This window comes from Aegilops tauschii, chromosome 1, assembly GCF_002575655.3.
Source record: "Aegilops tauschii subsp. strangulata cultivar AL8/78 chromosome 1, Aet v6.0, whole genome shotgun sequence".
Taxonomy (NCBI): Eukaryota; Viridiplantae; Streptophyta; class Magnoliopsida; order Poales; family Poaceae; genus Aegilops; species Aegilops tauschii.
In genome coordinates this window covers 276,247,549-276,258,864 of record NC_053035.3, presented here as the reverse complement: position 1 = coordinate 276,258,864, position 11,316 = coordinate 276,247,549, and positions in this window count along the sequence as shown.

Genomic DNA, 11,316 nt, shown 5'->3' with positions numbered 1-11,316 from the left:
GAGTCTTAGTGTGCGTGTGTGTGGGGGGTGCGTGTGTGTGTGTGTGTGTGCGTGTGTGTGTGTGTGTGTGTGTCGCGGGGTCCTTGTGGAGGATGTAATTTAAGTGTGCATGGCTTCATCATAGAGAGGTGATGTGTATGGCAGAGGCCACCAACGATGGGGTGCGAGAGAGAAAATGCACGTAGAGAGGGAAGAGAAGGTGTGTGCGCGTGAGAGGAGTCGACATCGAGAGAACGTGTTTGTTCGAGAGACACCGAGGAAGACTACTATATATCGATGGTGCATGTAGGTGGGAATTAAACAAAGGGATGGTCTTATTGGTTACGGGGATATAGGGGAAGAGTGAGAGGAGGGGGGTAGCTAGAAGGAGATTGTTAAGTGTGAGTGTGTGCTTTACCCATCCAGACGGAAGTTATGTGGACAAAAGAGGAGAACGATTCGATGTGGCGTTAGGATTGAGGGTAATCAAACATATGGAGACATAGAGACCTTGAACGTGCATGTGTGAGAGGTATACATGTATACGTGGGATGTGTGTGTGCGCGCGCGCGCATGATCGAGATAAAAGAAAGAAGACATAAGTCATAAGATCAACAACATGGGAGAGACGGATCGGTATGACAATATGCATGCATGTGAGAATGTAGGGAAGAAGGCCCGACAATTGAGCATGTGTTTTTGTGTTTAAGAGATAGTGGCGTGGGCTGGAGCATGCATCTATGGCGAGCAGAGGGAGTGAGGCGCAACGATTGTGCAAAAGAGACCAACCTATAAATGCATATGTATGGAGAGACATATATAGTGTGGGTGATAGGAAGCAAGACTCCGTGCGAGAAAGAAATGTTGACGGAGAAACTACAGATAGATATAGATATGGTGATGCTAGCTAGAGGGACATCCGCTAGTTTGGCTGTTGGAGATGACCGTCGGGTGGTTCAAAGGGTGAAGTTATATATGTGTGTGAGAGGGCACTTGACTGCATGTAGAGAGAAACATATGTAGTGTGTGTGATAGGAATCAAGAGTGAGGGCGCGAAAGAAGGTTGATGGAGAAACAGATAAATAGAAAGATAAAGATGCTAGCTAGTGTGCATTAGAGATAGGAGTCGAGTGGATCAGAAGGCTGGGTTATGTGTGTGGGTGTGAGAGAGATAGAGAGAGGGTGCATGTGAGTCACATACAAACAGATCAGAGAGAAATGAGATCCAGAGAGATGGAGTTTTGTGTCTGCGAGAGAGAAAGATATTTCACAACGAGAGTGATAGCTAGAGAGACATACGAGGGAATGCAAGATATCTCTAGGGAGAGAGGGTGTGTGTGAGCGACATACAAGAGATTAATGGAGAAATACGAGACCCTGGGAGACAGAGTTTGTGTTTGTGTGTGAGAAAGAGATATTAAAGAGGAAGAGTCGTAGGTTCTCATATCTAAGGAGCGAAAGACATCTCTGTATGAGTGGTGTGTGAGTGGCACACATGGGAATAGTAGAGAGAAATGAGACCCCGGGAGACAAAGTTTTGTGTTTGTGTGAGAGAAAGAGATTCCACATGGAGAATCATAGTTAGAGACACATAGCAGGATGCGAGATATACTTAGAGAGAGATAGAGTGACGAAGGTCGAGGGAGAGAGTACCGTCAGTGTGTTATGAAGATAAAAGATCATTGTCGACATACATGTAGCACGAGAGATACCTGAGAGACGATGAACGCGTATAGGTCCAGAGAGATAGTCCTATATAAGCATGAGTGATAGCTATATGAGATGAATATCCGGATTAAAGGGGATTCAAATATTTAAACTGGAGATCACGACATCGATAATATCATAACGCAAATTGGTGTATCAAACATGCATATTCATTTGAATTTGGGCACACGTGTAATGTTATATAGTTTATCAATATTGGTGATCCATAGATTCTTCAATTACAAACAATGCATGGTTTATATGCAATTAATGTCTAAACGGGATTAGACTATATGTTGCGTGTGTGAAACACATTATACATGGTTGAGAAGTAAAAAAACCCGCATGAAACACACATTAATTGGAGACAGTTAGCGAGGAATGCATACAATGGATTTCAACATAAAGTGGTTTCAAATATTTGAAAATCCAAATTGATGGATACAACCTTATGAATCTGAGATCATGCCATTTGTAAACCATATTTATGTATAAATGGTGTTGTGCTTTTGAAAGTATATATAAAAAATGATGTATATAGAATGTAATTCTAATTGAAAATGGATCCCGCTCGAAAAAAATAGAATACAAACGGGATTCGAATTGAGTTGGCACGGTAAACGTGCACTCTGCAAAATTTGAACGAAGCGGGGAAAGTCGCAGTAACCGCCCGAAACCAAAATCTGCGAGATGGAAATCACTACTGCCTATCCCTGCCACGCAAAGCCTATCTGCTGGATTTCTATAGGTTTCGATAGGGGTAGGTTTGTAATTTCACCCAAACGTGACGTAACCGCCTCTCACCCGGATTCATACACGATGGGCGCCAAAACACAGTGTGTCCTCGGCCGAAATCGACTCCCTCCCCGATTCATATTCATACACGGTGGGCGCCAAAAACAAACTCTCGTCGGCAAATATTCGGTGTATGCGAGATTACCGTCCTATCCCCAACCGACTAATGTTGCTGCGATGTAGTAGAAATTTGAAACGGGGGCTAAGTTTGTAAATTTCCTCGCATTTGAGACAAGCGCGCCCTGAATACATGGTTCCCCCCTTCCTCTCTACCTCCCTTTTCCCCATTCGTACTCCGTGGGCGCCAAAACACCCTCTCCACCCCACTCTCCTCCGTCCGCTGCCGTCCGCCACCCCATCCACCGCCGTCCTCCTCCACCATGTCGGAGCTGATACCCCGCCACCGCCGTCCAATACAAGAGATCGACCTCTCTCATCCACGGCATCGGACCGGGATCCTTGCATCCCGTCCTCTCGCTTCATCCCCGCCGTCGTCCACCTTGCCGGCGCCGCTCCTACAACCGTCTCGTCCACCGCGCCCTGCCGCCACCGTCTACCCTCCTAGATCTGCTTCCACGTCGCCGACAGCCATCGCTACCGCAACACCGTCAAATTCTCAGCAGATGCATACACGGCGCCGCACTAGAGGCGGTACTCTTTCCTATCTGCTCAACTTATTTATCGCAGCAAGAAAATAGATCACCACTGCTTTACTCTGATTTCTTATCTTGGTTGCGAAGTTGCCTTTGTCCGGTTTGCACCTTCAGATCCGCCATGGCACGCTCAACACTATACTCCCAATGCTTATGGTTTTCCCCTTTTATATTCCACACTAGTTAAATCACAGTAGACTAAATTTCAAAATTGGGTCAGTCGATTTTTCAGAGCTCGCTGGAGTTCGCCGGTGCGATCGAAGGGGCTCGGGTGGTTGTGGGGCCTCACCGAACAAAGAAAACTCGACGCGGGTGGGGGTTGGGGCGGGGGTGGGGGCGGGGGTGGCGGAGGAACACAGGCGATGGGGGCCGGTGGTCCGGCCGGTGGCCCGTGCGGTGTTCTTATGGGAAGAATCAGAGACGAGGAAGAAGAAGGGTTAGGAGACGTAGGATCTTCATCCAACCACCGGAAATGGTCGAGAGACAGCTGGGAGTTGCATTCTTAATGCGCTCTGGTTCATCATGTGTGGGCACTGCGCAACCAACATTTTATTATCCAAAATCTGCTTGCTCTTCTTTACCATGTTCCTCTTCCGTTCTTCTTTAATATGTACTCTCTCCGTTCCTAAATACAAGTGTTTGTATAGATTCCACCATGGACTACATATGGAGCAAAATGAGTGAATCTACACTCTAAAATGTATCTGGATACATCTGTATGTGATCCATAGTGGAAATCTCTACCAAGACTTATATTTTGGAACGGAGGGAGTATGATAGTAGTACAGTATGTTCCTTGTACTGAAGATTAGCAGGGACATTTGCAGTGTAGAGGTCTATACGGTCGGTTGTGATGGACAGTTTGAGCCTCTTTGATTCGTAGGATCTTGTAAACATAGGAATAGGATTTGTAGTGGCCTGCCCACTTGAATCCTATAAGAATAGCAACGAAATGCGGGAAGTTGTGTCACCTTTGAGAGTTACACTGATATTAACAGTACCGCACCTTCACTTGAAGAGAGCTGGTATCCGAAGCCTTTCTAGCCGTACCGGCAATACTAGCACATATATTCCAGCAAGTTCCACTTTGCTGATTTTACTCTGATGCTTAAGGTTTTCCCGTTATATCTACACTATGATCTGTGTAGCTGCTTTGTGTCGCACTAGCAGCAGTCCACTCTTGAAGCTAAACACTGCATTGACTTACAAAATTGGCACCAAGGCATTGAGTGCCATTCTGGATGCAATGAAACTCATACGCTCCCCACCTGTTGATTCTTGTTCAGAATATGATCCTAATGACTATTCTAACCTCGAGGAGTCAAAGGCAGATGGCATGTCCTGTTCACCCATCAAGGTGCCTGTTCTAATTTGGCAATGTTTTATTGATTGCGGGTATCTTGCATATGTTGTCTTGCATTTCTTCTACTTTTTTGCACCGCCATCTGCTTAGTTTACTCATCATATATGTCGAGATGCCATGCCCATCCATTATCAATACATATTCCATCTGTCATCATACCATGTTTTTCACTCAAATGTTGTTCTTGTGCATCAGACATCAAAAAGGAAGAGGGTGATTGCCGAACCTGAAGGAGCACCAGCAAAGTCCTTGAAAAATGTGGTGGTGCCGGAGAAATCAGACAGCACCCCACTTATATTGGCTGTACAACCAGTGACACAAAACGTAGGACCGACTCCAGCAGACTGTACCCATACTTCACTAGCCACACCACTAGCCCCACCACACAGGACCTGCACTCCAGCAAAAGGTATACCGATTTGATTTGCCATAGCACCAGCTATACCATAGAAAAATCCCACTCCAGCAAAAAATACTGCAAGTCCACCGGCCGAAGACCTATCCCAACTGCAGAGACGGCCAATTCCTGCAGATTGGAACCCCATTCCATTTATTCCCAGTTTAAAAGACAATGCTTTCAATGTTGTTAGGGACTACGTGTATATATTCCCATCATGGGAAGATTATTGTGAAGACAGACACCATTTTCACATCTTCCTGTCCAACTTACGTGTAAGTGCTATTATTCATGGTTATTATTTTCCGGTTTTCTACTGATTGAACACATCAATGATTTACATTACATTGTTGTAACTAGGCGAGGGTCAATCTGGATAGTCATGACGAGCAAAGCTTGCTTGTGCTTTTCAAGGAAGCATTGCAGCAGTATCGGTGTTACCTGAGGAAATCACACTTTGATGGCAAGTCTATAAACGAATTTCCGGTGAAGTCTCCTATGCTAAATTTAGAAGACATTGAATGGAAAAACCTTCTTATGCACTGGTCTCGTTCCCAGGATGAGGTACTGTCTATGAAATCACATGACAATTTGAACTTCTACTTTTCCGCATGTGCCTTACAGATCTTTTTTGCAGGAAATCTGCTCGAAGAAGAATTCCGGTTTGACAAGAACGACAGGATATCGCAAATATGCTGCCCGCTGCTTTGCTCTTGTTAGTACCTATTGTCCTGTATCACTGTACTTGCATACATACCTGGTTCATTATGTGACAGCAGTATGCATGATAGCTTGCTTATCAATTGTTCGCTCCAAATTATCTGATCTGTCTGAATGGTTACATTAGTGTAGAATATATCCAATGCCAATGCTTTTTTTAGCTCTGCATTGTTCTTGTAAGTACATGTTGTCCTTTATCAGTGTACTTATAATGACAGGTAGTTGTTCATGTATCATCACTCTGCAGCTTATTTTCCTTTGCCCTCCATTTTCTACACATCAGATCTATATTTACTCTTACCATAAGGTTGGTACTGAAGAAGTTTAGCTATGCATTGCTCTTGGCTGTACCTTTTGCCTGTATCACTACACTTACATTTATAGCTACTTGGTTATGTAGCATCACTCTTCATCATATCTTAAATATTCTCCTTTTTTTCGTATATTATCACATCTATATTTACTCTTAACAAAATGTAGAATAAAGGCAATGCTTTTGAAGAAGATTCTGTGGTAAACTTCTTGAATTGCCCCCCCATCAGTATGAACAAGGCCTTTATAGAGCCTGTCTTCACCAATAATGTAAGTTTGTCCATCTCAAGCCTTCAAACTTTGTTGTATATATTTGGTTAGGCATGACTGCAACAGCTGTTTATTTTTGGTGTTTGCATCAAATTGCTTGTTTAAGTTTATTATGTAGTTCATAAACAAAAGTTTGTCCTTTCTCAATTTAAGTTTTCAGTTGTACAACCAAGTTCCTTCTTCATACCATGTAAATTAAACTATACAGAGCAAGTGATCTTCTTTTGCACTGCATGTATGCTTCCGTTCTTCATCCGTAATCCAGTGGTGTGGTGAACCTACCCACTACAGCACAATGTCATATTCTGCAATGTCTTAACTATGAACAATGTCATATCATTCTACTATTATTTAAACCGTCTCTTTATTTGCCAATCTGAAATGGTATACATTGACAGCACACTAACCATTGATACTTATGAGTTCTTGATCTGTAATCCAGTGGTGTCGTGAAGCTGCCAACTCCTTCACAATGTCATTTCCTGCCATGTCTTGACTTGAACAATACCATATTGTGTTAATGCAATTTTAAACTGTGTCACTTTATTCGTCAGTAAGAAATGTGATGAATTGTCAGCACTGATACTTTTATGTGCAAAACCTGTCATCTGTCTGCTTGTTTATCTTTCAGAGTGAGGAAGATATAAGTGTTGAACAAGCGCAGTCTCATCATCTTGGTCAGCTGCTTGCGCTGCAGCTCCCCAGCAGGGCTAACCTTTCTTGAACTTTATTGATGTGCTGTCGGTTTTGTATATTATTTTGTCGGCGTGTTTATTTGCACTGGTGGCGATCTTTGATGCCCAGTGTATGTAATCTGCTGTCTGCTTGTGCTTTATTATCATAGTGGCGAACTTTGATGCCCAGCGGATGTAATATGCCATAATTTCTTTATTGTATAGTCTAGGTTTTTCTTATTCACGATGCTGCAGTTATTTTACTGTATATATATCCTGTCTTCGCAGTAAACCGGCCAAACCGTAAAATTATGGTACATAATCGGGCCGTCATGCAATCACGATGTAGGTTGGGCCTAAAACATGCCGAACAGCTCACGGGCCGGCAGCAGCCCGAAATGAACCCTGGCCCATGATTGTGTGAATCAAATCACGGGCTTTTAACAGGCCAAAATTGTCTCGGTCCTTGTTTGGCCCAATCAGATATCGGCTGCGAGCAGGCCGGATGCAAACTGGGCCGTAGTTAGGCCCAACTATATGACGGGCTTTTAACAGGCCGAAATTAATATAGGGCCGAAATGTTAAACGGGCCTTTAACAGGCCAAAACTAATATCAGGCCGAAGTACTAAGTGGGCCTTTAGTAAGTGGGCCCAAAAGCATAGTGTCTAGTTGACGGGCCGAAACTGATATGGGCCATAATTGAGCCCAAAGCCTCTTAAAGGGCCGGACCTGATCTGGGCCGTAATTTGGCCCAGAATGTGGTAGGCTTTTAACGGGCCGGATCTCATATGGGCCACTATTAGGCCTGGAGCGTGGCAGGCCATTAATGGACCGGATCAAATATGGGCCGGCATTTGGCCCAAAACATGGCAGCCAGTTAATGGGCCGGCCTACTAGGGTCCTCAAAATCTTGTGGGCCTACAGCTGGGCCGGCCCATTAATGTCGGCGAAATCTCGGGGGCCTTTAGCTGGGCTGGCCCATTATGATCCGCAAGAATCTTGTGGGCCTTTACCTGGGCCGGCCCATTATGGCACACAAAAATCTTGTGGGCTTTTACCTGGGCCGGCCCAATATAGCCCACAAAATCTTGTGGGCCTTTAGCTGGGCCAGCCCATTATGGTCCGAAAAATCTCGTGGGCCTTCAGCTGGGCCGGCCCATTATGGTCCGCAAAATCTTGTGGGCCTTCAGTTGGCCCGGCCCATTTAAACTTGATGGGCCGGTCGACGTGTCAACATATCATAGGCGCGTCTCGCCCATTGGATGAGTGACACCTGTGCCAACACGGACCTGACACGTGTCTCCTCCAGCCAATGATTATTTTACACAAGGAAAATCCCCATTGGTCGGGGCTGTTAACGGGTTATCGGATCCAAAACCCGACCCGATAGCTTAACGGCGTTCCGTTACGGTGGATGCCACGTATCGGTCACCCTTGACGAAAGCACTTCTGTGACGCGTGATTTATCGTCATGGAAGTGGACACTTCCGTGATGATAATTTTGGTAATGTCGTGGAACACTTCTACGACAGCACAGGTATGACTATCTTGATTCTGTCATAAATTTGTCATGGATGTACATGCATGACAAAAAACGCGACCTACTGTGACAAACACGTATCATCACGGAAGTGTATTTTTTTGTAGTGTGTGAAGTCATTACTCCCCATGTTATAAGCATATAAAACATATATAATTTAATATTTATGACATTCAATTTATTCAACCATTCACTCATAGGGTATACGTGAAGCACATGAGTAAATGACAAACTACTCCAAAAGATATGAGTGAAAAACACTGAGTAGTCAAATAATTAACTAGCCATGGGAGGATTCTTTTTCATTCAATATTTCAGATCCAATAATTTTATTCAAACAGCAAGTAAAATTGAAAATACGCTCCAAGCAAAACACATATCATGTGACGAATAAAAATATAGCTCCGAGTAAGGTATACCGATAGTTTTGAAGACGAAAGAGGGGATGCCTTCCGGGGCATCCCCAAGCTTAGGCGCTTGAGTCTTCTTTGAATATTGCCTTGGGGTGCCTTGTGCATCCCCAAGCTTAGGGTCTTTCCACTCCTTATTCTCCTCATATCGATATCTCACCCAAAGCTTGAAAACTTCAATCACACAAAACTTAACGAAACTTCGTGAGATAGGTTAGTATGATAAAGAGTAAATCACTCACTTTGGTACTGTCAAATACAAGGTTCATAATTGTTCTCACACAATTCCTACTGTACCATATCATTTCTACAATTTATATTGAGAAATATAAGTCATAGAAACTAGAAAACAAGCAAACTATGCAATGAAAACAGAATCTGTCAGAAACAGAACAGTCTGTAATGATCTGAACATAAACCATACTTCTGCTACTCCAAAAATTATGAAATAAATTGGTGGACGTGAGGAATTTGTTTGTTAATCTTCTTCAAAAAGAATCAACTCAAAACCTCTCTTCTGTAAAAAATGACAGCTAATCTCGTGAATGCAAAGTTTCTGTTTTTTTACAGCAAGATCACATTAACTTTCACCCAAGTCTTCCCAAAGGTCTTACTTGGCACTTTATTAAAACAATAGCTATAAAACATGATTATTACATTAGCTTAATCATGTAAACACACAAAAAAATCAAGGGTAAATATTGGGTTGTCTCCCAACAAGCGCTTTTCTTTAATGCCTTTTAGCTAGGCATGATGATTTCAATGATGCTCACATAAAAGATAGGAATTGAAGCACAAGGAGAGCATCTTGAAGAATATGACTAGCACATTTAAATATAACCCACTTCCTATGCCTAGGGATTTTGTGAGCACACAATTTATAAGAACAACAATCAACTAGCATAGGAAGGCAAAACAAGTATAACTTCAAAACTTTAAGCACTTAGAGAGGAAACTTGATATTATTGCAACTCCTACAAGCATGTATTCCTCCCTCATAATAATTTTCAGTAGCATCATGGATAGCAACTTTTTCTCATACTCAATTGGAACCTCTTCCGAAATAGTGCAATCATTACTAACTAAAGTTAAGACCTCTCCAAATCCACTGTCATAAATATCACACTAAGATTCAACACCCTCCAAAATAGTGGGATCACTAATTCCTAAAGTTGACACTCTTCCAAACCCACTTTAAATGATAGTATTATTCATACTCCAAAAGATATAAGTGAAGTTCATGGGGCATTCTACAATTAATATAGATTAACCAATATCCAAGCTCAAAATATATAAGTGAAGCACATGAAGCATTCTATAAAACCATACTCGAAAGATTTAAGTGAAGCACAAAGAGCAATTCTATAAGATCATACTTAAAAGATATAAGTGAAGCACATGAAGTATTCTATAAATTGATGAAGGGACATCTCATACTAGCATGGTTCTTAAAGAAAAATAAAAACACAAAGGACACAAATCATGTGAACAAAACAAAAATCGAGGTATATCGATATTTGTTGAAGAAGAAAGATGGGATGCCAACCGGGGCATCCCCAAGCTTAGATGCTTGAGTATCCTTTGAAATATTTACTTGGGGTGCCTTGGGCATCCCCAAGCTTGAACTCTTGCCTCTCTTTATTCTTCTCACATCGGTAACTCCTCGTTCTTCGAACACTTCATCCACAAAAACTTAACAAAAACTTTGTGAGATCCGTTAGTATAACAAAGAAAATCACTACTATAAGTACTGTTGCAAACCAATTCATATTTTGTTTTTGAATTATAGCTTCTGTAATATAACTTTTCCATGGCTTAATCCACTGATAGAAATCAATAGTTTCATCAAAACAAGCAAGCAATGCATCAAAAACAGAATCTGTCTTAAACAGGACAGTCTGTAGTAATATGGAAGTTTAGCAAACTTCTGTAACTCCAAAAATTATGAAATAAATTTGAAAATTTGAAAAATTTGTACAGAAGTAATGTGCAAGACGTTTCAGACCCATTTGACTCTCCAGTAAAAAATGTAAATTCACGCACTACAGCCAAAGTTTCTGTTTTTGTTCTGCACATAGTAAACAAGCAATCTAATCATCCTAAAACCAAAGCTTGGCACATTATTTTTATAATACAATGGATATATACAAGGGGATAATTATTTACAGAGAAAATTCCATGAAAAATTCTACATTGTTTCCGTGAGCATGAACACAAGTGCTCAAGGTCGACCCTCACTTCTTCAATGCATAACTTTCCAATCACTTCTCTTTTTGAAAAACTTTTTAGGCATGAGAGGCAAATAATTTTTTTTGTATTTTAATTATTTTAATTTTTTTTGTATGTTTCACCCACAACTAAACAGAAACAAAAAGGAAAAACAAAATCTACTTAGTGGAGAAAGCAAACAAGCATACACGAGAATATCAACCCCACGCTATCGCTCCCCGGCAACGGCGCCAGAGTGCAAGGAATCATCATAGCAATTTCCAAAG